The sequence below is a fragment of the Bos grunniens genome, chromosome 7 (assembly GCF_055505025.1).
Source record: "Bos grunniens cultivar Pamir isolate PY7600 chromosome 7, Bosgru_T2T1.0, whole genome shotgun sequence".
NCBI classification, from domain to species: domain Eukaryota; kingdom Metazoa; phylum Chordata; class Mammalia; order Artiodactyla; family Bovidae; genus Bos; species Bos grunniens.
The window spans coordinates 45,788,164-45,815,841 of record NC_141171.1 but is presented as its reverse complement, the minus strand read 5'-3'; the positions used below and the strand labels follow the sequence as shown (position 1 = coordinate 45,815,841).

The window sequence follows — 27,678 nt, the reverse complement described above, 5'->3', positions numbered from 1 at the left end:
ATCTTTACATGAAATATTCCCTTGATATCTCTGATTTTCTTGAGATCTCCAGTCTTTCCCATTCTATTGTTTTCCTCTATTTCTTTGCATTGATCATGGAGGAAGGCTTTCTTATCTCTCCTTGCTGTTCTTTGGAACTCTGCATTCAAATGGGTATATCTTTCCTTTTCTCTTTTGCGTTTTGCTTTTCTTCTTTTCACAGCTATTTGTAAGGCCTCCTCGACAACCATTTTGCCTTTTTGCATTTCTGTCTCCTGGAGTTTGCTAAGATTCATGTTCATTGAGTCATTGTCCCATCCTCTGCTGCCCCCTTCTTCTTTTGCCTTCAGTCTTTCCCAGCATCAGGGTCTTTTCCAATGAGCTGGCTCTGTGCATCAGGTGCCAAATGCTGGAACTTCAGCTTCAGCAACAGACCTTCCAGTGAATATTCAGGGTTGATTCCATTACAGTTGACTGGTTTGATCTCTGCAGTCCAGAGTTCTTTCAAGAGTCTTCTCCAGCACCACAATTCAAAAGCATCGATTCTTTGGCACTCAGCCTTCTTTATGGTCCAACTTTAACATCCGTGGATGACTACTGGAAAAACCATAGCTTTGACTATACAGATTTTTGTCAGCAAAGTGATGTCTCTGTTTTTTAATACACTATCTAGGTTTGTCATAGGTTTCCTTCCAAGGAGAAAGCATCTTTTAATTCCATGGCTACAGTCATCATCCACAGTGATTTTGGAGTCCAGTCCAAAATCCAAATAAATAAAATCTTCCAATCCAAAATAAAATCTGTCACTGCTTCCATTTTCCCCCATCTATCTGCCATGAAGTGGGACCAGATACCATGATCTTAGTTTTTTGAATGTTGAGTTTCAAGCCAGATTTTTCACTCTCCTCTTTCACCTTCATCAAGAGGCTCTTTAGTTCCTCTTCACTTTCTGCCATTATGAGTGGTATCATTTCCATGTCTGAGGTTGTTGATATTTCTCCCGGCAATCCTGACTCCAGCTCGTGATTCATCCAACCCAGCGTTTCACATGATGTACTCTGTATATATGTTAAATAAGCAGGGTGACAATATACAGCCTTGTTGTACTCCTTTCCCAATTTTGAACCATTTTGTTCCATGTCTAGTTCTGACTACTGCTTCTTGTCCCGCATACAGGTTTCTCAGGAGACAGGTAAGGTGGTCTGGTACTTTCATCTCTTTTACGAATTACCCATAATTTGTTGTGATCTAAACAAAGGCTTTAGCATAGTCAGTGAAGCGGAAGTAGATGTTTGATCCTTAAAGGATTGTCCTTTTTTTTTTCTTCAGTTCCTACAAAAATGCCTGCTGGGATTTTAACTGGGATTGTGTTAAAGTCTATACATCAATTTGAGGAGAATAGATATTTTAGAAATACTGAATTTTCCAATCCACAAACATGGTATAAGCACTACATTTAGTTAGATCTTTAAATTTTTTCTGTAGTATTTTGTAGCAGTCTTATACATCATTCATTAAATTTACTCCAGTGTTTTGGGTTTTGATGCAATTATAAATGGTATTTTAAAAAATATCTTTTAGTTGGTTGTTACTAGTAGTACAGAGGTACAATTTGTCTTTCTATATTGATCTTGTGTTTTGAGACCTTGCTGAATTCAACTTATTCTAGTAGGTTTACTTCATTCCTTCCTTCTTTTCTTTTTTGTCTATTCCTTAGGATTTCCTATATAAACAATTACAACATCTGTAGATAAAGATACTTTTACTTCTTCCTTCCCAGTGTTGCTGTGATGTGTGACAGTGCTGCACAGAGGTGGGGAGAGTGGACATTCTTGCCTTTTATCCTATACCAGAGAAAACATTCAGCCTTTTCCCATTAAGTATGATGTGAATTGTAGGTTTTATGTAGATAACTTTTATTAGGTTGAAGAAGGTTCCTTCTATTTCTGTTTGTTGAATGTCCTTACCATGAGCAGGTATTAAATTTTATTAAATACTTTTCTTGTATCTTCTGAGATGATTTATGATTTTTCCTCTTTATTTCTGTTAGTATGAATTATATTAATTGATGTTTTAATGCTAAATCAACCCACATTCCTAGGGTTAAAATCCACTTGATCCTTTTTATGTATTGTATTGAATTTGCTTTGTTAATATTTTATTAAGATATTGGCATCTACATTAATGAGGGATTTTAGTCCATTCCTTTTTCTTGTGTTATCTTTGCCTGCCTTTGATATCAATGTTACAGTGCTTCATAAATGAGTTGGAAAGTTTTCCCTCCTCTTTCCTGAAAGAATTTGTGCAAGATTAATTAATTAATTAATTTGTGTTAGAAATCACCAGTGAGGCCAGCAAGACCTAAAGTTTCCTTTGTGGAAAGACTTTAAGATGCAAATTCAATTTCCTCAAATTTATTTAATACATATGGAGCTATCTAGATTTGCTATTTCTCCTGTGTCAGTTTTGGTAGTTTGCCTCTTTCAAGGAATTTATCTATTCCACCAAAGTTGTTGATTTTTATTGGCATAACATTGCTTACCACTTTCCCTTGTTACCATTTAAGAAGTGATGTCCCGCTTATCATTTCTTGTATTGGTAATTCGTGGGGGATTTTTTTAGTAAGTCTACCTAGAGGTTTATCAACTTTCCTAATTTTTTTTTTTTTTTTTGAAGAACCAACTTTTGGTTTTATTTCTATTGTTTGTTTCTTATTTTACTGATTTATGCTCTTCTTTTGGGCTTAATTTGCTCTTTGTGATATTGTGATATAGTAACAAATACAAATTTTAGGTCTTTGTCGCCTTTTCCTGACACAGAGCTCCCAAAACATTTATAATTTCCTGGCTGAGGAGTGAGAGGAGTGTCTTTTGTTATTCATAATAAACCCCTTTCACCCATACCTGAGTTCATGCTAATGAGGTATTTAGGTCTCATATCTTTGCTAATCTTCAGTCTGCTAGTTTATTAATTGCTGAGGGAGGATTATTACAATCTTCAACTGCAATGATGGATTTGTCTGTTTATTCTTTCAGTTCTAGTAGCAGTTGGTTTCTGCATGTTAAGCTTTGTTACCAGATGCATGTATATTTAGGGCCATTATATTTCTGGTGAAACTGACCTTATTCTGCTGTCCATTGTGTGAAAACAGTTGTTTTATTTATTTTTTCCAGTTTTATCATTGTTTAAGGTAATGCCAATACCTATTAGTCAATGATGCCTGGAACTAGAAATTTAAAGAATTCTGAAAGTGAAGATCTAGTCAAAGTTGTGAATAAGGAATAACCTTTAGAGTCATTACCAAAATTTCTAGCTCTGTCTTATATAAAATGTCCCTGATTGATCATGTGCTCTTTTAGTTTAAGACTATCCCTAAGGATGTGGATATGTGGATAGGAATTTATAATGGCTTGCCTGATCTTTTTGTTGTTGTTATTCAGTTATTGTAACTCATTTATTCTGTGAATTCTTTGCCAATAATATGAAAGTTTGAAGTATGAGGTTTGCCAATGGAACTTCAGCAGTGGACATAGATAGGATGGATAGTCTATTGGTTGATAATACTTTGTCAAAAGATGTTAGTCAGACAAGTGTGTTTGAGTTGTATTTCTGGCCTGTTTTCATTTTCCATGTGTGAATCTAACTTGTAAATATTTGTTACAAAGCAATTGGTTGAGGTAATGGGCTGCTTCCATCAAAACTGAAAATGTCCCATGGTGGCTAGAACATGAAGACATTAGATGGAGCTCAGAGACGACACAGTACTGATTTCTGTGTTTAATTTCTTTCTATTCCATGCCTGCATCTCTCTCATCAGCTCTGCCCAAGGAGTTGGACAATAGATAATCACTATGAACTTACTTTAATCTCATTGGTTTCTCTTAATTAATAACTTAATGAGTCCTGTAAGCAAAGGGAAAGCGAGGGATATAATAGCTATGTAGTTCAAGTAATCAACAAGCATTTGGTCTCTGTTCTTAGATCTCTTTTCTCTCTACACTCCCTAGGTGAGCTCACCTAGGTGTATGGCCTTAAATATCACTTATGTATTGATGACTCTTAATTCGCTCTCTCTAGACTGGACTTGACTTCTTAACTCCAGATTCAAATTTCCACTTGTCCATTCAGTAGTTCTACTAAAGCATATAATAGATATCTTATGTCCCAAATTAAGGTCTTGATCTCTCCCCCACTCTCGTGTTCCTCTTACCTGCTCCATGTTTCTTCATTTTGGTTAAGGGCAACTCTGTTTCTTCCAGTTGCTCAGTAATCCTTGACTTCTCTCTTCATCTCTATATCTCTAACTTATGCTTTCAGCTCTACCTTTAAAGTATTTCTAAGAAGTGACTGCTTTCCTCCCTCTACTGTTACAACATTTCTTGCCTGGATTTTGTAGTAGTCTTCTGGTACCTGATCTTCCTGCTTTATCACTGTTCCACCTTCAGTTTCTTATCAGCTCAGAGTAAAAGCTGCAGACGTCACAGCAACCTCCAGGACCCTGCACAGCCTGCCTCTTCCTTCTCTCTGATGCTATTCCTCTTCTACTACTTATTTTGTTCCAGGCCCACTGGCTTCCTTGCTGTTGCTGCCTCCAGAACCTTTGTTCTTGCTGTTTCCTCTGATGAGAAATATCTTTCCTCAGGTAACGCAAGAGTCCCTCCTTTAACTCCTTCCTGTTGTTCAGAACAACCTCCTTACTGACTTACTCATACATGAAGCTTTCTCTATCAGGTTACTTAAGGTGACAACTTTCCCCATTCTCATTCCTGTTTCCTGCTTGACTTCTTCATGTATCATTCCCTATCTGACAAACTTTATTTATTAATGATCTCCCTCCAATAAACTATGAACTACATGAGAACAGGGAAATTAGTGTTTTGTTTGTTGCTATATTCCCCAGCATAGAATAGTGCCTAGCATATATTGACCCTCAGTAACGTTTTCTTGCGAATTAATGAATTTATTAACCACCTACATAGTAATCACTTGAAAAAAACCAAAGAATAAACTATGAGATAATTTTATTGATGTGGTAGAATGTGATCTCTATATCATGTTAATATTCGTTGTCAAGTAGCTGAATGAGTAGCAGTCATTCAGCATGGAGGTTAAAGGTGAAGGAGATGAGGTAAGCTTACAGCTTGTTAGCATTTTAATGGAGGAATTGAAACGTAGGTACTTTTAGAGATAAAACTTGAAGGATGCTTTTTAGGAATGGAATCCAGAGGAATCTCAGATAAGAAAAATTTTTTCTCGAAATTTAGAAAGAGACAAGGAAATTCAGGTAAGACAGGTGAAAGGGTAAAAAGAAATAATGCTCTACAATATATGGGTCAGAATTACGCATATGAGTTACAGTATATGGGTCAGAATTTTAGATTTTCCACCTAAAGTGACCACATTTCTGTTTCTTTAGTAACTACGTATCAGGAGACCTAAGTTAATATACTTAGTGCTTGCCACAGAGTGAGAAATTGTGTGAGTACTGTCTCAGTGTTATGCAGTCTCTCAAGTAACTCTTGGCTTAGAACAAGCAAAGTGATTTATTTGCTTAATTGCATGGTATTGAAAGTATAAACAAAATGTATAATGTAAAGAGATAAGTAAAACAAAATTTGCTTCAGATTTACTTGCTTTTATTTTTAAATACTTATTTATTTGGCTGTATTAGCTCTTCCTTGGGGCCCACAGGCTCTTGAGTTGCGGCATGCAGGTTTACTTGCCCTGCGGCACATGGGACCTTAGTTCCTCAACCAGGAATCAAACCTGTGTCCCCTGCACTGGAGGGCGGATTCCCATCCACCAGGGAAGTCCCTCAGATTGATTTTCAGACTAACTTTGGGTTAAGATTCTTGCTCTTTACAACTGGTGTTTTATTTAATGGATAGCAGAATAGAGACTACAGGCATCCAGTGGCTATTATGTAGTCTCTGTGCCTGGCTTGCCAAAGCATAAAGATGATTCCAAAGTTCTCTTTCAAGTCAGTTAGTCCTAACCTCCTCCAGAGGGAGCCCAATAGCCGTCATTTTCAGGACCAGGAGCTCTTGTCTACCCTGATCTAACAGGACAAGTCATTCAGCTCCGTGTTTGACTGAATCTAGTGTATGAAGATGGGGTCCTAATGAGGCAGTGGTTTTTGCCCTTAAATCAGTGGTTTTTGCTCCCTAGGATGAGAAATGCAAGAAACAATGCATGCTAGGATTTGAGTTTCCTCAGATGAATGACTCCAAAGTCTTAAGACTTTTCAGATCAAACCTGATTATTTATATGCATTTCAGGCAGCTTCTCTTGGACGTCTCTGAGTAATTTCTTTGTAGTTACTAATATTACATTTATCAGTATTATTAAACTGTTTAAAGCATCTGATGCCTCATGAAAAACCTTTGTTGTTGTTCAGTCACTAAGTCGTACCCGACTCTTTTCAACCCGATGGACTGCAGCATGCCAGGCTTCCCTGTCCCTCACCATCTCTTGGAGCTTGCTCAAACTCATGAGTTGGTGATGCCATCCAACCATCTCATCCTCTGTCGTTCCCTTCTCCTCCTGCCCTCAATCTTTCCCAGCATCAACCTTAAAAAAGTTCTGCCACCAGTAGTCTCCCTTGATTTGTTGTTTGATAGATTTGAATTTGGAAAAAGGGTTCCTTTAATTACTGTCCTTCAAACAATATCTAGTGGTAACAGAATATTTATTGAAACTATATCTATGAACTCCTGGGGCTTTTCTCTCTTTAAAAATATTTGTTGAAAAGATTAATCTCCAAAATATACAATCTGCTCATGCACCTCAATATTAGAAAAACAACCCAATCAAAAAATGGACTGAAGACCTAAACAGACATTTCTCCAACGAAGAAATACAAATGGGCAAAAACCACATGAAAAGATGCCCAACATCACTCATTGTTAGAAAAATAATCAAATTGAAACTACAATGAGTTATCACCTCACCGTGGTCAGAATCGCCATTATCAAAAAACCTACAAACAATAAATGCTGGAGAGGATGTGGAGAAAAGGGAGTCCTCCTGCACTGTGGCTAGGAATGTAAACTGATACAGTCACTGTGGGGAACAGTATGGAGACTATTCAAAAAACTAGGAATAAAACTACCGTATGACCCAGAAATCTCATTATTTGGCATATACGGCAAAACCATAATTCAAAAGACACATTGTTCATTGCAACAATATTTATGATAGCCAGGATATGAAAGCAACCTAGATGTCCATTGACAGATAAGTGGATAAAGAAGTTGTGGTACATATATAAATGGAATATTACTCAGCCATAAAAAGAAATGAATTTTTAGTCAGTTGTAATGAGGTGGATAAACCTCGAGCCTATATAGAGTGAAGTAAGTCAGAAAGAGAAAAACAAACATTGTATATTAATGCATATATGTGAAATCTAGGGAAATGGTACTAGTAAACCTATTTGCAGGGCCAGAACAGAGGCACAGACGTGGAGAATGGAATGGTGGACATAGCCAGGAAGTGAGAGGGTGGGAAGAGTTGAGAGAGTGGCACTGAAACATATACATTCCCATATGTAAAACAGATAGCTGGCTGGAAGTGGCTGTGGAACACAGGGAGCTCAAGCTGGTGCTCTGTGATGACCCAGAGGGGTGAGATCGGGAGAGGGGAGAGGTGGCAGGTGGGAGGGAGGCCCAAGAGAGAGGGGATATGTGTATACTTGTAGCTGATTCACATTGTGATACAGCAGAAACCAACATGACACTGTAAAGCAATTACCCTCCAATTAAAAATTTAAAAACATATTTGTTGAATGAATATTCAATTTTTAGTAAGAGCCATATAGTATAATAGAGTCCAGATTATCATCTGATTGCCCAAAATAGAATCAGGACTTTTACACACTTCTTTACTGCAGAATGTATGTGTGGTATTTTGTTGCCTCAGTTTTCCTCAGTTGGAAAATGGAGACAAAAAAAGCTTATCTCATAGAGCTATTGTGAGGACTTACTAAGGTAAGGTGTAATACACACAGGGCATATTGAGTTTATACTATACGGATGAAATGTAGTTGTCTTCTTCAAAGACGCAGAATTACAGTTTTGTTTGTTGGCTGGCCTCTCGGTTTGCTGGATCTCAGTTCCCCAACCAGGGATTGAACCCAGGCAGGCTACAGTCACTGGGTCACAGAGAGCCAGATACAACTTAGTGACTGAGCACATACACAGAGCAGTGAAAGTACCAAGTCCTGACCACTGGGCTGCCAGGGGATTTCTAGAATGGCAGTCTTTAATCGTAGTTCTTTTGACCAAGTTGTCTGAGTTTATCCTGACTTCATTTACTTTGATAATAAATTGGTCTATAAGTGCCCCTTACTCTTACTGTGTACCATCTCTGAGATTTATGAGCAGATCTGTACCTCGGTCTCCATTTGTTTAGATATGAAATTGGCATGGATGACAAATACATCCCTGCTTTTAATGTGTAAAAGTGTGAAAAGTCAAAGTGAAGTCGCTCAGTTGTGTCCGCCTCTTTGTGACCCCATGGACTGTAGCCTACCAGGCTCCTCTGTCCATGGGATTTTCCAGGCAAGAATACTGGAGTGGGTTGCTATAAAATGTTACATTAAATACAAGAATAAACATGGCATTTCAGGTTTTAAAAGAGAATTGTGTAACGGATCTCCTTTTGAAGTTAGGAAGAAAGTCAGTCTCTGCTGATTCAGTAGCACTTTTTTTAGAGTTGTGCCATGTCAGGGGAGAGACTAGTGTCATTGTTTAGTCTCTAAGTCATGTCTGACTCTTCTGAGACCCAGTGGACTGTAGCCTGCCAGGCTCCTCTGTCCGTGGGATTTCCCAGGCAAGAGTACTGGAATGAGTTGTTATTTCCTTCTCCAGGGGATCTTCCTGACCCAGGAATCTGCATTGGCAGGCAGATTCTTTACCACTGAGCCACCTGGGGTATTGTATCTGTTCTGTCCTGGGAAAACCAAGTCAAGACCTGCAGTTTCTAGTGTTTCTCCTTTGAGCCTACATTGGATTTTCTCAGAGTGTTTGTGCATTACAAGGGTAGGTAAGTTGATGTTACAAATGTGGCTGTGGTAGGGTGCTGAGTAGATGAGTTACGCGTTAATATAAGGAGATGAAGGTTTTATGAAGCCTGAAGCTTTTAGATTTGAAGGCCCCTCTGAGGGAAAAAACAATATAAATTTTTAATTATGAAATTGTTAGGGCTGTTCTCATGGCCTTGGAAGGCACCTATACAAGGGAGAGGACTTTATTGACTTCTTGGCATATATGCCTCTGCGGATAGGGTTGCCATTACTTGGTTCTGTGGCCACTAAAAGTCACTGAGAAGTGGGAGAGGCAGAGGCAGTCGCAGCTGAATTGGCAGTCAACCAGGTCAGGTTTTGAAATCTATCGAGTATATACTCATGTGATGATTAGAATCCTGGTTCTAGTCCTTTGGCCAAGTGGAGTTGTTATAAGTGGAAGGGTTTACAACCGGTAGCTCAGCAGGTTGCTGCTGTGTGGCACTCATCTCCCTTCATTTGGAAGAAGGAACACAGGATACCATTCCAGTGATAGGACGCACCCTGATATATTTATCACCTTGAAGAATAGACTTCCATTTTTACTGCTTATACCATATATGTAAATAAATTTATATGTTTCACATCCTGCTTTATAATGCTAGTTACCTCTTGATTTTATCTTTGTTCCTTAACACCCTACCCCCAGTACCTTCATATAATTATGTACCTTGATATGTATGGCACAAATCATTTAAATTCAAAATGACCTTGGTAGTTTGGAGACTTGCTGAAGAATCAATGGATGATGTCAAAACTGAGCAGTAAGAATCTGAGACATGGATGTCACAGACCAAGCTTGTCAGAAGAAGTTTTGGGATGGTTGTTAGTGATGTCATGTTGCAGTTCTTCCTTAAAATTTCAGAACACTCACAGTTCCATGTGCTTTTAGGAGCATTTAGTTGAATTTTTTCTCAGGTTTCAGTTTGAGCACATGAATGCCAGAAATAAAAATGAGTTTTCCCAGCTTTCCTTACATATAGTTAGCACTATCAGATAAATAGTGATAGTAGCAATTTGTATGGAGAAGGCAATGGCACCCCACTCCAGTACTGTTGCCCGGAAAATCCCATGGATGGAGGAGCCTGGTAGGCTGCAGTCCATGGGGTCACTAAGAGTCAGACACGACTGAGTGATTTTACTTTCACTTTCCACTTTCATGCATTGAAGGAAATGGCAACCCACTCCAGTGTTCTTGCCTGGAGAATCCCATGGACGGAGAAGCCTGGTAGGCTGCAGTCCATGGGGTCGCACAGAGTTGGACATGACTGAAGCGACTTAGCAGCAGCAACAGCAGCAATTTGTATTAATCTCTGACAAGTCAAAGATTTTGCTTTATTGCTGTCAAGGCCCTGGGCAACAGGCAGCCCAGGACTGTGATCTCTGAGAGAAGAAAAATTATTGAAACAATCATTGTGATCACATAGGCTTTCTACAATTTCTGGATCACTGAACAGGGAGGTAGTGATTCAGTGAGAGACTGGCACATTTGGTGAGTTTATGAGGTGGGGATATAAGCTTAGGGAGGTCAAGATGGCTGGAGTTGGTAAGGCAGAATACTAGAGAAGGAAAAACTATGTAGAGAAGGAACTTAGAAATCTGCATGGATTCCTCTCCAATATCTGGCTGGGTAGTAATCAGAGAATGTGTGACAATCATGAAAATGCACCTCCTAGAGCTCCAACTGCAGGGAGTGCAAATTACCTTACACCAAAAGAATTACAAGAATTAGCTAGCTTACTGGGAAGATTCAGGAAAATATCCCTGGTATTAGATTTGGGGCATTTAATCAAGGGGACTGGAATATATGCCTAGATAAGCAAGAGTTCACTGACTTGGGGGAAACCTGTCAGGACATGAGATTTAACACTCTAGCAAGGACCTTACGGAATGTAGGAAGCACACTGCTGTGTTTGCTCTTAAAAGCCTGGGAATAACTATGGCCAACACCCAGGGAAGTAGAAGTGCCTGAATTGCCTTTACAGTGAGAAAGGAAGAGAGAAATAGGATAGAGAATAGAATAAATGTATTATATAAGACCAGGAGACAACCAGAGAATAATGTTCCATGGGAGGGCCCAAGGGACACAAGTTCATTAGGAATACCCTGGTGAAAGGAAGTGCAAGTCTTATATACTGAGAACTACAGTGAAGAGACTGATGCTGAGCCCCTGATATGGCATCATTCCTTGAGGAGACTAACTGGCTAATTGGTGGCAAGTCAAATATATCAGGCTGTTTCATCCTTCCCAAACTTCCTTAGAGATATAGTGCAGTGTAAATGTTTTCCACTCAATCTTAATTTCATCCCTCTCTCCTTCATAAGTGTCAGCACTGCCTTGCAGTCTTATGACACCCTTAGCTACCCCTGGCTGTCTTCCAATTTTTCCTTATGGGCATTTACTTCCGTGAATCTCTTTCATGTCACATCCTCTTCTAGGCATCTGCTTCTTGCAGTAACCAGACTGACAAGGTATGCATAGAGGAAATTTACAAAGCCAGCCAAAGAGTATGTGCCAGGGAGCTATAAGCTGAATACTTCTTAGAGATCACACAGAGTTAGGAGAGACTCAAGTTTCTGACAGCCAAGTGCAGGGGGTGGTGGGGAGTAGATGATGAACCTGAGACATATTATTGTAACAGTAAGTTCCTTTAAAAGAGATGCTGAAAGGACACAGACACCAACTAGAAGGAACTCCTAATGGTCAAATCTGAGACAATAGGAACAACAAAACAGCTGAATGCAGAGTTCTAGAGAAAGCCTTCTTAAATGAACAATGCAAAGAAATAGAAAACAATGTAATGGGAAAGACTAGAGATCTCTCCAAGAAAATTGGAGATACCAAGGGAACATTTCATGCAAAGACTGGCTCAGTAAAGGACAGAAACAGCAAGGACCTAACAGAAGCAGAAGAGATTAAGAAGAGATTAAGAAGAGGTAGCAAAAATACATAGAACTATACAAAAAAGGTCTCAATGACCCTGATAACCATGATGGTGTTATCACTTACCTAGGCCAGACATCCTGGAGTATGAAGTCAAGTGGGCCTTAGGAAGCATCAGTACGAACAAAGCTAGTGGAGGTGATGAAATTCCAGTTGAGCTATTTAAAATCCTAAAAGATGATGCTATTAAAATGCTTCACTCAGTGAAGCAAATTTGAAAAATTCAGCAAATTTGGAAAATTCAGCAATGGCCACAGGACTGTAAAAGATCAGTTTTCATTCCAATCCCAAAGAAAAGCAACACCAAAGAATGTTAAACTACCGACAGTTGCACTCATCTCACATGCTAGCAAGGTAATCCTCAAAATCCTTCAAGCTATAGGCTTCAACAGTACGTGAACTGAGAACTTCCAGATGTTCAAGCTGGATTTAGAAAAGGCAGAGGAACCAGAGATCAAATTGCCAACATACGTTGGATCATAGAAAAAGCAAGGGAATTCCAAAAATACATCTATTTCTGCTTTATTGACTATGCTAAAGACTTTGTGTGAATCACAACAAACTGTGGAAAATTCTTCAAAAGATGGGAATACCAGATCCCTTTACCTGCCTCCTCAGAAACCTGTATGCAGGTCAAGAAGCAACAGTTTGAACTGGGCCTGGAACAACAGACTGGTTCAAAATTGGGAAAGGAGTACGTCAAGGCTGTATATTGTCACCCTGCTTATTTCACTTATATGCAGAGTACATCATGCAAAATACTGGGCTGGATGAATCACAATCTGGAATAAAGATTGCCAGAAGAAATATCAACAACCTCAGATATACAGATGATACCACTTTAATGGCAGAAAGTGAAGAGGAACTAAAGACCCTCCTGATGAGGGTGAAAGAGGAGAGTGAAAAAGCTAGCTTAAAACTCAACATTAAAAAAAACTAAGATCGTGGCATCCCATCACTTTGTGGCAAATAGAATGGGAAAAAGTAAGAACAGTGGCAGATTTTATCTTTTTGGGCTCCAAGATCACTGCCGATAGTGACTGCAGCCATGAAATTAAAAGACGCTTGTTCTTTGGAAGAAAAGCTATGACAAATCTAGACAGTGTATTAAAAAGCAGAGACATCACTTTGCCGACAAAGTTCTGTCTAGTCAAAGCTATGGTTTTTCCAGTAGTCATGTATGGATGTGAGAGTTGGACCATAAAGAAGGCTGAGCACTGAAGAATTGATGCTTTTGAACTGTGGTGCTAGAGAAGACTTGGACAGCAAGGAGATCAAACCAGTCAATCCTAAAGGAAGTCAACCTTGAATATTCATTGGAAGGACTGATGCTGAACCTCCAATACTCTGACTACCTGATGTGAAGAGCTGACTCATTGGAAAAGCCCCTGATGCTAGCAAAGATTGAGGGAAGAGGAGAAAGGGGTGACAGAGGATGAGATGGTTGGATGGCATCACAAACTCAATGGACATGAATTTGAGCAAACCCCGGGAGATAGTGAAGGATAGAGAAGCCTGGCCTGCTGCAGTCCACGGGGTCGCAAAGAATAGGACACGACTTAGGGACTGAACAATAACAATGGTCGTATAAATAAAAATGAGTATGATTCTATGAACATATAAATGAATAATTCAAAAAATAAGTAAATAGGGGAGAAGACACAGCTCTTTCTTGCAGTAGAGCTGCATTTAATAAATGTAGAAGGAATGATGGAAAAAGAAAATCATCATTTACCAGCACACTAATAATTGATGCTGGCAAAAATCACTGAAGGGTGCTAAAACTAAAGAGGATATTGCATAGTGTCTCCCCATAGATAAATTATTCATTACAAAGGGGAAAGTAATTTTACAGAGGAGTAATCTTAGTAAATTGGTTAAAGTGAACATTTTCAGTAATGGCACAAATTGATATAATTTACCACTTGACAGGATGCAATGAGAAGAACAACATTATTTCTCTGATAGTCCTGCCAAAAATGCATGACCTGAATCTAAACATGAGGAAATATCAGGAAAACAAAATCTGAAGCCCTATGGAAAAACAACTGGCCCGCAGTACTCAAAAGGATCAAGGCCATGGCAGTCAAGGAGAGACGGAAGAACTTTTCCATACTGAAAGAGAAGAAGAGAGATGAAAGCTAAATAAAACATGTGATCCTGGACTAGCATGCTTTGCTATTAAAAACATACTGGAAAAACCTTGAATGAGGACTCTGGATTAACACCATACTATTATATTAGTGTTAATTTCCTACTTTTGATTGTTGTACTGAGGTTGAGTAAGAAAATAACATTTGGCAAAAATTGTCAATTCCAAGTAGGGTGTATTATACAGTGCTAGTGGGAATGCACATTGGCACAACCACTTTGGAAAATCTGGCATTACATCTACTCAAGTTGCAGATGAGCCTGCACTAACTCAACTGTTCCTCTCCTTGGTGTTTACCCTAGAGAAAGTCTTGCACGTGGACTTCAGGAGTTAAGTAGTATAAGGATGTTTCTAGCAGTGTGGTTTATTGTAGCAAAAGTTGGAAACAAACCAGAAGTCCTTCAACAATAGACTGGATAAACAATGATATATTTAATACACACACACACACACACACAGAGTCTTTAAGTGACTGAACTACAGCTCCAGTGCATCAGCATCAATAAATCTCACCAACATCTTTCATCAAAAAAGCAAGTCACAGTATGATTCCACATGTGTAAATTAAAAACATGCAAAACTGTATCTTAAAATATACAGTATATGATTAGATTATTTTATTTTATTTTTATTAAAAAATTTTTTTTTTTTTTTATTTGGCTGCACCGGGTCTTAGTTGCAGCATGTGGGACCTAATTCCCTGACCAGGGATGGAACCTGTGGCCCACCGCTTTGGGACTACAGGCAGAGTCTTAGCCACCTGACCACCGGGGAACTCCCTAGATTATTTTAAAAGGTGGTACTAACAAACACAAAATTCAGGATAGCAACTCTATCTGCTGGGAATGTGATCAGAGAGTGTACCTGGAACTTCTATGGGACTAGCAATGTTGAGTTTCTTGAGTTACTATACTTCAACAGTGTCTGTTTTATTACTATTCTTTAAATATGCTAGTTACATTTTTGTATTTTTATAATAAAAATATTTTAACCAAAGAAAACAACCCAATTCTTACAAACTGAGATAGAAATTGATATTATTCTTCAAAGTCAGTACAGGAAGTGCAGGACTCTTCAGACATCCCTACAGATGATTGTCCACTTTCTATTTCATTTTTTATTTTTAATTTATATGTTTTTATTGTGAAACATTTTAGAAATATAAAGATGCTTAGAGAATAATACAGTAATCACTTATGTGTCCATGACCACATGTAAAACTTAACAAAAAATAGTTGAAGCTCCTTGTGTAACCATCAATTACATTTCCTTTCCTGCATTCCAATAACTATAGTTCTGAAATTTGTATGTGGAATTACCATTCTTATCTTACTGACTTTATGCAGGTACCCTTAAAATCTGTATTGTACTGTTTGGCATGTTTGACATTTTATTAAATGTTATCATCCTGTACATACACTCTTGCAACTTATTTTTCCCCAGTTAAAAAAACAACTTTGTCCATGGCAGGATTCTTTGCATCTAGTTTTAATTTATGTTTCCAATGCTCCAAAATTAAAAAAAAATTTATTATGAGAAGTTTCAAATATATACAAGAGTATATATCCATCTCAGAGAAGGCAATGGTACCCCACTCCAGTACTCTTGCCTGGAAAATCCCATGGACTGAGGAGCCTGGTAGGCTGAAGTCCATGGAGTCGCTAAGGGTCGGACACGACTGAGCGACTTCACTTTCACTTTTCACTTTCATGCATTGGAGAAGGCAATAGCAACCCACTCCAGTGTTCTTGCCTGGAGAATCCCAGGGACGGGGGAGCCTGATGGGCTGCCGTCTATGGAGTCGCACAGAGTCGGACACGACTGAAGCAACTTAGCAGCAGCATATATCCATCTACATCTAAAAGAGTAGATGGAGTATCATTTTGATACATGCACAATGAACCCCTATGTACTCATCACCCAGATTTAACAATTATCAACACATGGTCAGTTATATTTCATTCATTCCCCTACTTATTTCCTCCCCTCTTCTATTATTTTGAAGCAAATACTGACATCAGTATAATTCTTCCCTAAATACTTCAATGTGTATATCTAAAAGCTAAGTCCTCTTTTTATAAAGACATAATTGTCTTTACAACAGTTTTGAAGTTTAATATTATCAATACCCAATCAGTGTTCAAATTCCATATTTCTCCTGTTTTTACATTTTATTTGAATCAGGTCTTTCTTTTACTTTTTTTTTAAACTGCTGGTGGACTACCCTGTGTAAGGCATTAAGTATAAAGTTCTACTGAAAATGTGTGGGGCTGAAGATCTCAGTCTGAGTGAAGAGCAGCTCACTCCCTCCATCAATGGGGTCAGAATCTAGACTTCTTCAGGTGGCTTGTGGAAACCAGCAACCATTTCCACAGAAGCCTGGTTTGTTCATCACTGATAATCATCTAACTCTGTGAGAATGTTGTTTTTTGTTCTTCTTACAGAATGTGTAAAAAGTTCCTGTAACATATCTTTTTTCTTAACACCCCATTAGATGGTTATGCTATTATTCAATATTTACCATGTCAAGTAAAGACATAAATAATACTTTTCTGTTTACTAATAATCCATGCTAAACAAATACTTATTTCCATCATCCTACTATCCTTGTTCTTTCTTGAGACTGAAGAAGGGTGTGGGATGAGATGAGAGTGAGGTGAGAGCCCCTTGAAAGTATTGATCTTAACCGATTGAAACCCATCACGTGCTCTCCGTACACAGGTTGCTTTAATAGAACAAGCAGCCTCCTCTCTCAGACATTTTAAATTTGTATTCACTGTAATTCCAGTTTCTCCTTAGTTGACCTGTCTTACTTTCAGGCTCTCAGCCATCATTTGGGCTATTGAAGTCTAATATGCCCTGCCAAGTCCATGGTGCAGTCTTGAAAGTGTTGCTCTTGTTGTTAGCATAATGGTGCTTATGGGACAATTTAAATATTTTACTCTTTCTGGGGTAAAAATAAAAATTATTTGCAGTGGAAAAATGAGACTGCTGATGCTAGTGATTAGAAGCGTCACTCTGCACACACATGTACACATGTGCACATGCACACACACAAACACGAAAGCAGCCCACTCTCATGAATGTGATTGAATTAAGACAAAGATGAGCTCCTTCGGGGTGCTTAGAGGGTGCTAACGAATCTTAAGCCTCAGCTGAACTCTTACATGCCAGATGTCACATGGCAGATGACATACTCAGTTGTGAAGAAAAAAAATACATATATATGTGTGTATGTGTGCTGGAAACATGTTGTTTGACACTGATTAAACTGTGAGACATGTTTTTAACTATTTTGGAATGAACTGTCCTTAAAAACATTTAAACAAGATGCATGTTTGAAATACACTTGACTTTTGAAGATGTTTTCAAAAAACACAAAGCTGCCTATAGTTGAATAAGGCTTCCTTTCCCACAGTTACCCACAGAGCTAGAACTCAGGAGGAAGAGGGAAGAAACCAGCTTAGCTCTGCTCCTGGTCACAGTGCTCAGGCAGCCTGGAGGGGAGGACAGCAGGAGAAAGGGGTGGTGAGCTCCGCCCAGGACGACGAGCCACTCCTCTTTCTTTGGCAGCCCCGAGCAATTATTTCATGAGAAGCCATCTTGATGACATGTGTCCCATTCACATGCCCCAAATATGCTGTCCAGCTGCACTGTTTCCTGTGTGGAAGCATTGTATGAGTAATCTACTGGTATTTGGGTGAAGCAGGAACCTGAGCAGATCTCACTTGAAGTTTCGTTGACCCTGAGAACCTGGCACTGATTTAGAGCATCACTTAGTACAGGTAGGGGATTCTGCAGCAGTTAGGACTGCCAGCTTTCCACAGCCAAAATTCAGTGGTAGTCACTGACCTCACGGTCTTGACAGTCTCTAGGCAGGGTTAGAGGATGCAGCATGGACATGCAGCGTTCACCATCTGCTCTGCCCTCGAATTACAGATACACCAACAATACACATCACAACGACAGCAGGAAAAGGAGGGTAGAAGCGCTTCTAGCCCTGTGCCATGTTTTAGATCCAACACTTTGTGCACTTATCGTGGAAAAAGCTTTGGGAACAGAGGAAGTCATAGTTTGATGGCATTGTTTGAATTTGGCAACATCACTGGTACAACTTTTCCTTCAATAGTTTCCTAAATTCAGCTATGTTCATTATATATGTTCTTAAGAGGTAAATTCTGTTTAGTAGTAGGGGAAATGGTCATGATCCTTGGGTTAAAATCTAGGTCATACTTTGAGATTATTCTGTACAAGAGAACCTCAGGAAAAACAGAGTTTCATAATGATAATAAGCCACAGCTTTATTCAACAAACATTGTTTTTGAGTGAATTGTATTGAGTTATCAATGTTTGGTAACTAGAGTGTGAATACTTGTATGGCAAAAAACCAAGTTTTCTTCATCTTTTATTCGCTATGGCAGTTAGTAGACGGCAGAGATTCAGTAAAATAGAGCAGAGTAGCAATGTATCTAAATAATAATAATACTGAGTTGACCAAAATGTTCCTTCAGGGTTTCCATAACATCATACAGAAAAACCCAAAAGAACATCTTGGCCAACCCTGTAGTTAGTATTGAGAAACAGATTATTAATGATCTGTGGGATCCTAGAGGGAGAGATGAGACTGGGGGAACTAAAAATGCTTCAAGGGGTAGTGTTTTCTGACAGGTAGATGGACCTTAATAGACTGAAATAAGGGCCATGATATATTGGGTATTTAATGTGTGCCAGGCACTGTGCTAAGCACTTTGCATGCATAATCCAACAGAAGCCTCCAAGCAACCCTATGAGAAAAGCACAATCAACATCCCCATTTTAGTGCTGAAGAAACTTGTGGCTCAGGCAGATTAAGTCATCAAAGTCACACAGCTGCAAGGTGACAGAGTCAGAACTGAATCTAGTCAAACATGAAGGGTATGCTCTTTAACACTGGGCTATATTGTTCTCTATTCTAGGAAGTGAGACAAGTGGTTTAGTGTTTGGGACCACATTCTAAAAGCATTTATTAGTTGATGTGACTGGAGAGTAGAATATGTGGATTGGAGAACAGTGGGAAACAAGGTTGTTCCAATAAGTCAGGACACATCTCAGAGAACTTGAAATGATGCTATCCTAAGGAATTGGGGGTTTTTGGAAGGTGATGGAAACATTCAATGCCTATTATTGAAGTGGCAGGATCAGATACGTGCTTCAGGAAGACAGCTCGGTGTGAAGGGGCAGAATGAGAAGCAGAAAAACCAGTAAGGTGGCTATGGCAGTCGTGGCGCAGGAGTGGCAAGGCATGCTGTGACACCGAGAATAGGTGGTTTCCTCCTGCACGTCTAACTGGGATTGTTTCATTTTAAGAAAAACAAAAACACATCTAAAAATCTAGACTCAAAAGGAACATAATTGAGGAAATAATTATTAGCTTTATAAAATGTGTTCCACTTGTGAGCTTTTAAATAGGATTTAAGAACTGATGCCTTCAAATTGTGGTGTTGGAGAAGGCCCTTGAGAGTCCCTTGGACTGTGAGGAGATCAGTCAATCCTAAAGGAAATCAACCCCAATCAAGGAATATTGGAAGGATTGATTGATGCTGAAGCTGAAGCTTCAATACTTTGGCCTCCTGATGCAAAGGGCTGACTCATTGGAAAAGACCCTGATGCTGGGAAAGACTGAGAGCAGGAGAAGGGAACGACAGAGGATGAGATGGTTGGGTGGCATCACTGACTCAATGAACATGAGTTTGAACAAACTCCAGGAGATAGTGAAGGACAGGGAAGCCTGGGGTGCCACAGTCCATGGGGTCACAGTCTGGCATGACTTAGTGACTGAACAACAACAAAACAGAATTTAGGGAATTTTTGCACATCTCTGGGAACTATGTAAACCAGCCTGTATTTCTGTAACATTCTGTGTATATATATTTTTTCTTTATTTTTGGTTTACTGGCTCTTCGTTGCTTCTCAGGCTTTTCTGTAGTTGTGGAGAGCAGGGGCTTCTCTAGTGGTGGTGCACAGGCTCTCACTGTGGTGGCTTCTCTTGTTTAGAGCACAGGCTCTAGGGCACGTGGGCTTCAGGAGTCGTGGCACATGGACTCAGTAGTTGTGGTCCCTGGGCTCTAGAGCACAGGCTCAGTAGTTGTGGCGCACGGGCTTAGTTGTACTGTGGCACGTGGCATCTTCCCAGACCAAGGATTGAACCTGTGTCCCCTGCATTGGCAGTGAATTCTTTACCACTGAGCCACCAGGGAAGCCCTTGTGTGACATTCTTAAAGGAACATTTGTTGATCAATCATCACAAAGGAATATAGGGAATGTGTATAAGTCTCTTAAAACCCCCTTTTCTACATGACTCTACTTTCTCTTCTAACCCTTATGAATGCCACTTATATGTCATTACATCTTCAATAAATTCTGAAATATTTCCAAAGAAATAGAAATCAGTAGAATTAAGCATTGGAAAACTCTCAGACAATTGCTCCTGGACTGTGCTCTGGATCTACAAGTAATTCCCTGGCTTACAATGCTCACTCATATTCCCAAGCTGTGTGTGGAGAACTGAGGCAAGCCAGACACCACGACAGGGACTGATTACACAGACTCTCCCCTTGTCCAAAGGGAATCACTCATGAGAAGGCAGGCTCTCTCATCTTCCTTTCAGAGGGATTTCATCCCGTGATTCTCACCCAGAAATGCAGAATAAACAAATAACAACAATCAGGTTGACTGTGAGATCTCATCACCCACTTTCTGAGGTCTTAACAGCCAACCTAGAAGCATGTCCTGTTGAACCACAGTGATGGAATGACAGTTTCATATCTCTATGGCCGTGGGGATATTTTGCCTGTCTCCACAGGTCAGCATTTTTCATTTGTTCCCTAAAACACGATCACATGGATGCTGTGGAATTATTCATTTCAAATGTGGGAGCAATTATGTTAAAATGAGTTTTTTGTCTTTTAGAGATACATAATGAATATGTATAGATGAAATTATATGATGTGGGGACTTCCCAGGTGGCCCAAAGGCTAAGACTCCATGCTCCCAGTGCAGGGGGGCTGGGTTTGATCTTTGGTCAGGCAACTAGATCCCACTTACTGCAGCTAAGACTTGTCATGCACAACTAAGGATCCTGTATGCTGCAACTAAGACCCAGTGCTGCCAAATAAATATTTTATAATAAAAATTTTTTTAAAAAGAAATTCTACAGTGCCTAGAATTTGCTTCACAATGGCACAGGAGGACTTCCCTCGTGGCTCAATGGGAATGAATCTGCCTGCCAACGCAGGAGACATGGGTTTGATCCCTGATCCGAGAAGATCTCACCTGCCATGGAACACCTAAGTCCTCATGCTCCAACTACTGAGCCTGTGCTCTAGAGCCCAGGAACCACAACTATCGAAACCAAGTGCCCTAGAGCCTGTGCTCCGCAGCAAGAGAAGCCACCCCAGGGAGAAGCCGCACACCGAAACTAGAGAGGAACCCCCACTCGCCACAGCTAGAGAAAAAGCGTGCGCAGCAATGAAGACCCAGCACAGCCAAAAGTAAAACAAACAAACAAAATTTTTAAATGGCACAGGATGGAGGGGAATCAGTGTGAGGGGGTGTGCAGACAAAATAATAATGGCCAGGAGTTGATGATTGTTAATGCTGGAGAATGGGTGCATGAGGAATCATTATATTATTCACTATATAAGTTAGTGAATAATTACTATCTTTATAAAAAGCCTACTATTTATATGTTTTAAATTATACATAATTTTAAAATGAGCACTCTTTATGTAGAGGGCAGAATTAGCAATGTTTAGATTTGGGGTTGAACATTGTAGTGAAAAAGAAATGGTGATGAATTATTTCTAGAAAAATGTGTATGTCCAGTAATTTCTCTTTGTTGTGCATTATACACTATTCTGTCCACCACCTGCCTCTAAGGCTACACTAACTCTACAGAGCTGTGCTTAGTTTCTTATGCATGTACCTGAGTCTTTTATCTTTATTTCTAGAGTTTTTTCACCTCTGGTTTGTCTCTTTCATTGGATTAATAATCTCATCATGGCAGGACATTCCATGTAACCAGCCCCTCACTCCATAGCCCTGAGTACTATGATTTTCCAAGAATGATAAAATTTTTAAAAGATGGGAGATCAGAGTGTAAGCCAATATTTTTCAAAAGACTTGGAACGGGATGGTTAATTATCTAAACGTTGGTTTATGCATCAGAAACTGCTGAGTTTGCTTCAGTCACCAACACTGATTCTGAAGTTAAGGGGGAGACATACTTTTTCTTCCTGTAAAACAGAAATAGGGCTTTCCTGGTTGCTCAGACAGTAAAGACTTTGCCTGTAATGCAGGAGATGTGGGTTCGATTCCTGGGTCAAGAAGATCCTCTGGAGAAGGGAATGACAACCTGCTCCAGTATTCTTGCCTGGAGAATCCCATGAACAGAGGAGCCTGGTGGGCTACAGTCCATGGGGTTGCAAAGACACGACTGAGCAACTAAGCACACACACAGGAAACAGAAATAATCTAGTCTCAGAATGATTCTGAGAAGGGAGAGGAGGCGGGAAAGGAGGGAAACAGGGGTGGGACTGGCAGCAGTTCTTCTGTTAACCAATGGTTGTCCCGAAATTCATTCCTAAGTGGCGAAAGTGAAAGGAAGTCATTCAGTCATCACTCAGTCGTGTCCTGACTCTTTGCGACCCCATGGACTGTAGCCTACCAGGCTCCTCCCTCCATGGGATTTTCCAGGCAAGAGTACTGGAGTGGGTTGCCATTTCCTTCTCCAGGGGATCTTCCCAACCCAGGGATCGAACCCGGGTCTCCCGCATTGCAGGCAGATGCTTTAACATCTGAGCCACCAGGGAAGCCCTCCTAAGTGGTAGAGACCACAAACCTGTCCCCAGGTGGCTGTGCCCACAACCCTGAGTCTTGTTTCTTATTTGTGTGGCTACAACACGGTTCTGACTCTTCTGAGTAGGTAAAGTTGCTTCCAGAAGTCTTCTGTAGCCACTGTAGCCCCTTTACCTCTTTTTAGCATAGAGTTCTAGAAAATGTTATTGCTGAAAACGGTCAGAGCATCATCATAAAGGTTACCAAAGGCCCTGAACGTGCAGGGCTCACAGCATATGCCAGGTCTCAGTTCCACCAGCCAGCTCCCTACCTCCACCCAGGTCCTAGAGATGCACCTTGGAGGTTTGTTTAGAAAGTTTTAGTCTGATAGGAATCAAGGGATAGATTGAGTACCCCGTTTGAGAACTATAATCTCTAGTTTTGGCTTTCAAAAGGAAGTTCAAAGAAAGTGACTTACCTCTTAAGCAACTGATAAGATGACGGAGCGAACTGCTGTGAGAAAGTCATGACGTCGTCAGTCTTTTCTGGCCTCCACACAGAAACTGCAACTCTTGGTTAGAAAATAAAGGAGGAAGTGAAGCAGATTTATCATTGCTTAAGGAGCTTGGTATGCAGAGCTAGGATTTCCTAGCTGTTGGCTGAGGCAACAGGGGGATACTTTCTCATGTGTGTGCTGGGCCCCCGCTGAGAACTGGGGAGCTGCTGGTTACTAGGCTGGACCTGCTTATCTGTGTTCTCCTAGAAGCTCACTGGGTACTACTGTGATCTCCTTTCTTCTATGTCCAACATTGTTCAATACCTCCAGGAAGTTTTCTTTAGTAGAAACCTTTCATAGCAGTTCTGCATGGATAATTGGCAAACATGGTTGCGACACAACAGGTAAGACTGGATGATTCGAAAGTTTCTTCTGCTAAATGGACATTAATATTTTAAGATTCCCCTTCCCTTGGCCCCGTGAGTGGTTAAGAAAGTGAGTAGTGAACAGGCCCACACTCCAGGGCTTCCAGACAGCAGACGGAACAGGTAGTCTGAGCTCCTGGAATCCTAGCCAGGCTCTCAGCTCTCCTTTTTCCTCTAGGAAGAGGTTCTTGTTCAGTTATTAAAAATGAAAAATCCTGCTCCCTAGAGCATCTAGCCACTCTGCAGGGGTGTTACCTGATCTGAAAGGCACCTTGGCCTTCCCCTGATTGCAGACAGCATGCTTCCCGTCTAGACTACACAAGGTCTCCTGCTCTGTCTGTTGCTTGAAGGGCTTTGGAATGAGTTGACGTCCTCATCCTCCTGCCCATGGCTAGTCCAGTCTGTGTTTCCTCTTTTATAAAATACTTCATCAGGACCCAAATTAAATCTCCCTTGCCTTAATTTGGGTCCATTTCTTCTTGATTAGTCATCTCAGATGACATTATAATTTCTTGTTTTTAGTGTATTTTATTGAAGTATAGTTGATTTATTTATTTGGGCATACAATGCAGTGTGTGGGAATCTTAGTTCCCCAACCAGAGAACCCACAGCCCCTGCATTGGAAACACAGAGTCTCCTGGAAAGCCGGGGAAGTCCCATGGCATCTTTGTTTTGGGGGGTGGGAAGCTGTAAGCTCTGGGAGTGCCCGTTTAATGGGGAGCAGAGAGGCCACGTGCAGTGTGTGTGTGTGGTAGAGTGTCTGCAGCAATCAGGAATGGCAGACTGGAGTGGGCATGGCAGTGTGGATGGGCCTCAGAAATGAAGTGCAAAGTGGAAAAAGTAAGATACGATAAGATCTATATCACAAAGTCACTGATGTAAATTAAAATGCATGCAAACCAGACAACACACACTCCCTTGAACACACACAAGCCAAAAATAGAATTAAAGATGTTAAAATGGTGGCATGGGGCTTTCCTGGGGGTCCAGTAGTTACGACTCTGTTCTTCCACTGTAGAGGGCACGGTTTGATCCTCGGTCGGAATCCTGCATGCCACACAGCGGGGTCAATAAAGAAATATAGCAGTTGCTTGTGGGAAGAACAGGAGTGAGAAATGGGCATAAGAGGAAATAAATGTGTGTATACTTAAAAGTGCAGCCTTGTATGGACCAGTCAAGAGTATAATGTCCTGTGAACTGAAAAGTGTGATTAACACTCAGCACCAAAGGCCTAATAAGTTAAAAAAAAAAAAAATGAAATGAAGTGCCCTGAGCCTTGCCAAATCCTCAGTTCTGTTTGGTCTGGTTTCTCATAAATCCTGCATCCACTTTTTGCATCCAGCCAAGGGTGGCAGTGGATGGGTCGGACTGGGCCTTCAGTCATTGGAAAACAGCGTCTTGACTTCTTCAGATATAGGTCTAGATCATCCTAGACCAATGCAGTCATAAAGTACCTAGCACTAAAAACTTTCACCATTTAAAAAAACTAACTTGGGGACTTCCCTGGTGGTACAGTGGATAAGAAATCTGCCTGCCAATGCAGGGGCACAGGTTCAATCCCTGATTCCAGGAAGATCCCATATGCCGAGGAGGAATTAAGTACATGTGCCACAACTACTGAGCCCACTTGCCCTAGAGCCCATGCTTGGCAAAAAAAGAAGCCACCTCAATGAGAAGCCTGTGCATGGCAATGAAGACCCAGCACAACCAATAAATAAATAAATAAATAATATATAATTTTTATTTTTTTGAGATATTTCTTGGTCAACTGTGTGTACAACTTAAACCAAAAAAAAAAAAAAGACCTAACATTCTCCAAATTAGCATGTGTTCAATAAGTACTCTGGTGGCTCAGAAGGTAAAGAATCTGCTTGCAGTACAGGAGACCCGGATTTGGTCCTGGGGTCAGAAAGATCCCCTAGAGAAGGGAATGGCTGCCCACTCCAGTATTCTTGCTTGGAGAAACCCATGGACAGAGGAATCTAGTAGGTCACAAAGAGCCAAACATGACTAAGCAACTAACACGTTCACTTTTTTTTCAAGCTTAAGTTAAACTGATCTTTTTTGGGGGTGGGGCGGGGCCAAGCCTCAAGGCTTGTGGGATCTTAGTTCCTTGACCAAGGATCAAACCAGTGCCCTCTGCAGTGAAAGTGCAGAGTTCTAACCACTGAATTGCCAGGGAATTCCCAGGTTGAGTGATCTACCATCCATTCAGACAGCTCTTCCCCATACGACGTCTTATGTGTATTAGAAATGCGCCTCTTCCTGAAGGTACAGCCCCACAGTCAGGCGCAGGTGTGGGAAGTGGAGCTGGGTTACAGTCCCCCTGGCCCTCTCTGTTGTTCAGGGCAGAGTCCACACAACTGTAGCACACAGCCCTGTGAACAAATAGACTTCTCTCTGTCTCTCTGCTGCGTTTCTCCACTGTTTGCTGGTCGGTCTAGGAAAGGCAGGCTTGACTGGCCATCCTAATCACCAAGTAGAGCAACATATCTCCCATCCCACATGCTCTTCTGGAACTCTGCCCCTGCCTCTCTAAAGGTGGAGACTGATTTCACGCTCCTCAAGTCTGGGTGAGCTAGTGACTCATTCCAAAAACCAACAGGACACAGCAAAAGTGACACTGATTTCTGGGGTTTAGGTCATAAAAAGTGATACAGCATCTACCCTGTTGGCCGGAACACTTCCTTGCACTCAGCCTTCAACTGCTGTGTAAGAAGTCTGACAATGCTGAGGAAAGCCATGCCATGTGGAGAGGCTGAGTGTGGGTGCTGGGGCCAGCGGTCCTAGTTTTTGAGTGCTCCAGACTCTGACATCAGACATGTGCAAGAACAAGCCTTCGATGCTTCTAGCTCCCACTTGTGAAGTTATCACCAGACTTCGAATCTCCCCAGCTGAGGCCCACACAGCTAAAAGCAGAGAGAAGCCACTGTGATGGTCCCCTTTATGAATTCCTGACACATAGAATTCATGAACACAAATTGGTGGTGGTTTGATGCCACTAAGTTTGGGGTGAGTTGTTACACAGCTGCTGCCGCTAAGTCGCTTCAGTCGCGTCCGACTCTGTGCGACCCCATAGACAGCAGCCCACCAGGCTCCCCCGTCCCTGGGATTCTCCAGGCAAGAGTACTGGAGTGGGGTGCCATTGCCTTCTCTGTGTTACATAGCAGTAGTAACTAAAAGACCCATTATCTTCAACAATCCCAAAGAGTAGAGCAATAAGAAAGGGAAACTGTTATAAATTAAATTTTTTAGAAGTATCAAGTGACGTATCAACAAACACAAATGACATGGTTTGGTTCCTGACTAGAATAAAGCATTACAGGAAGATTCTTAGGAAAATTAGGGTAATAGGACTTTTGACTGGATACCAGATAACAGTAAGGAATTACTGCTTTAAAAAAAAAAGGAATTGATAAAAAAAGTGTGATACAGTAGTTATTGAAAAAAGTCTTATTTCTTACAGATAAATACAGAAGTATTTAACTATGAAAGTATCTATGACTTGCTTTAAATTGATTTTAAAATAGAGGTTGGTATTGATGCAACAAGAGTGCCATACGTTGATAATCACTGAAGCCAGGTGATAGGTGTGTGTATATGCAGGCTAAGTTGCTTCAGTTGTGTCTGACTCTGTGTGACCCTATGGACTGTAGCCCCCCTGGACTGTCCAGGGGGTTCTCCAGGCAAGAACGCTAGAGTGGGCTGCCATGCCCTTCTCCAGGGTATCTTCCCCACCCAGGGGTTGAAACTGTGTCTGTCTTGTCTCCTGAATTGACAGGCAGGTTCTTTACCACTAGTGCC

The 27,678-nt window shown here is 40.6% G+C and overlaps 1 long non-coding RNA gene across 1 annotated transcript in view; it reads right to left on the bottom strand.

The window, feature by feature from the left end:
- Positions 1–23,555, bottom strand: part of LOC147369374 (uncharacterized) — a 42,234-nt gene extending 18,679 nt beyond the window's left edge. The window contains exon 1 of the long non-coding RNA XR_015167411.1: positions 23,432–23,555. This is a non-coding gene — a long non-coding RNA (uncharacterized LOC147369374). The remainder of the gene's footprint in view (positions 1–23,431) is intronic.
- Positions 23,556–27,678: the final 4,123 nt, after the last annotated feature.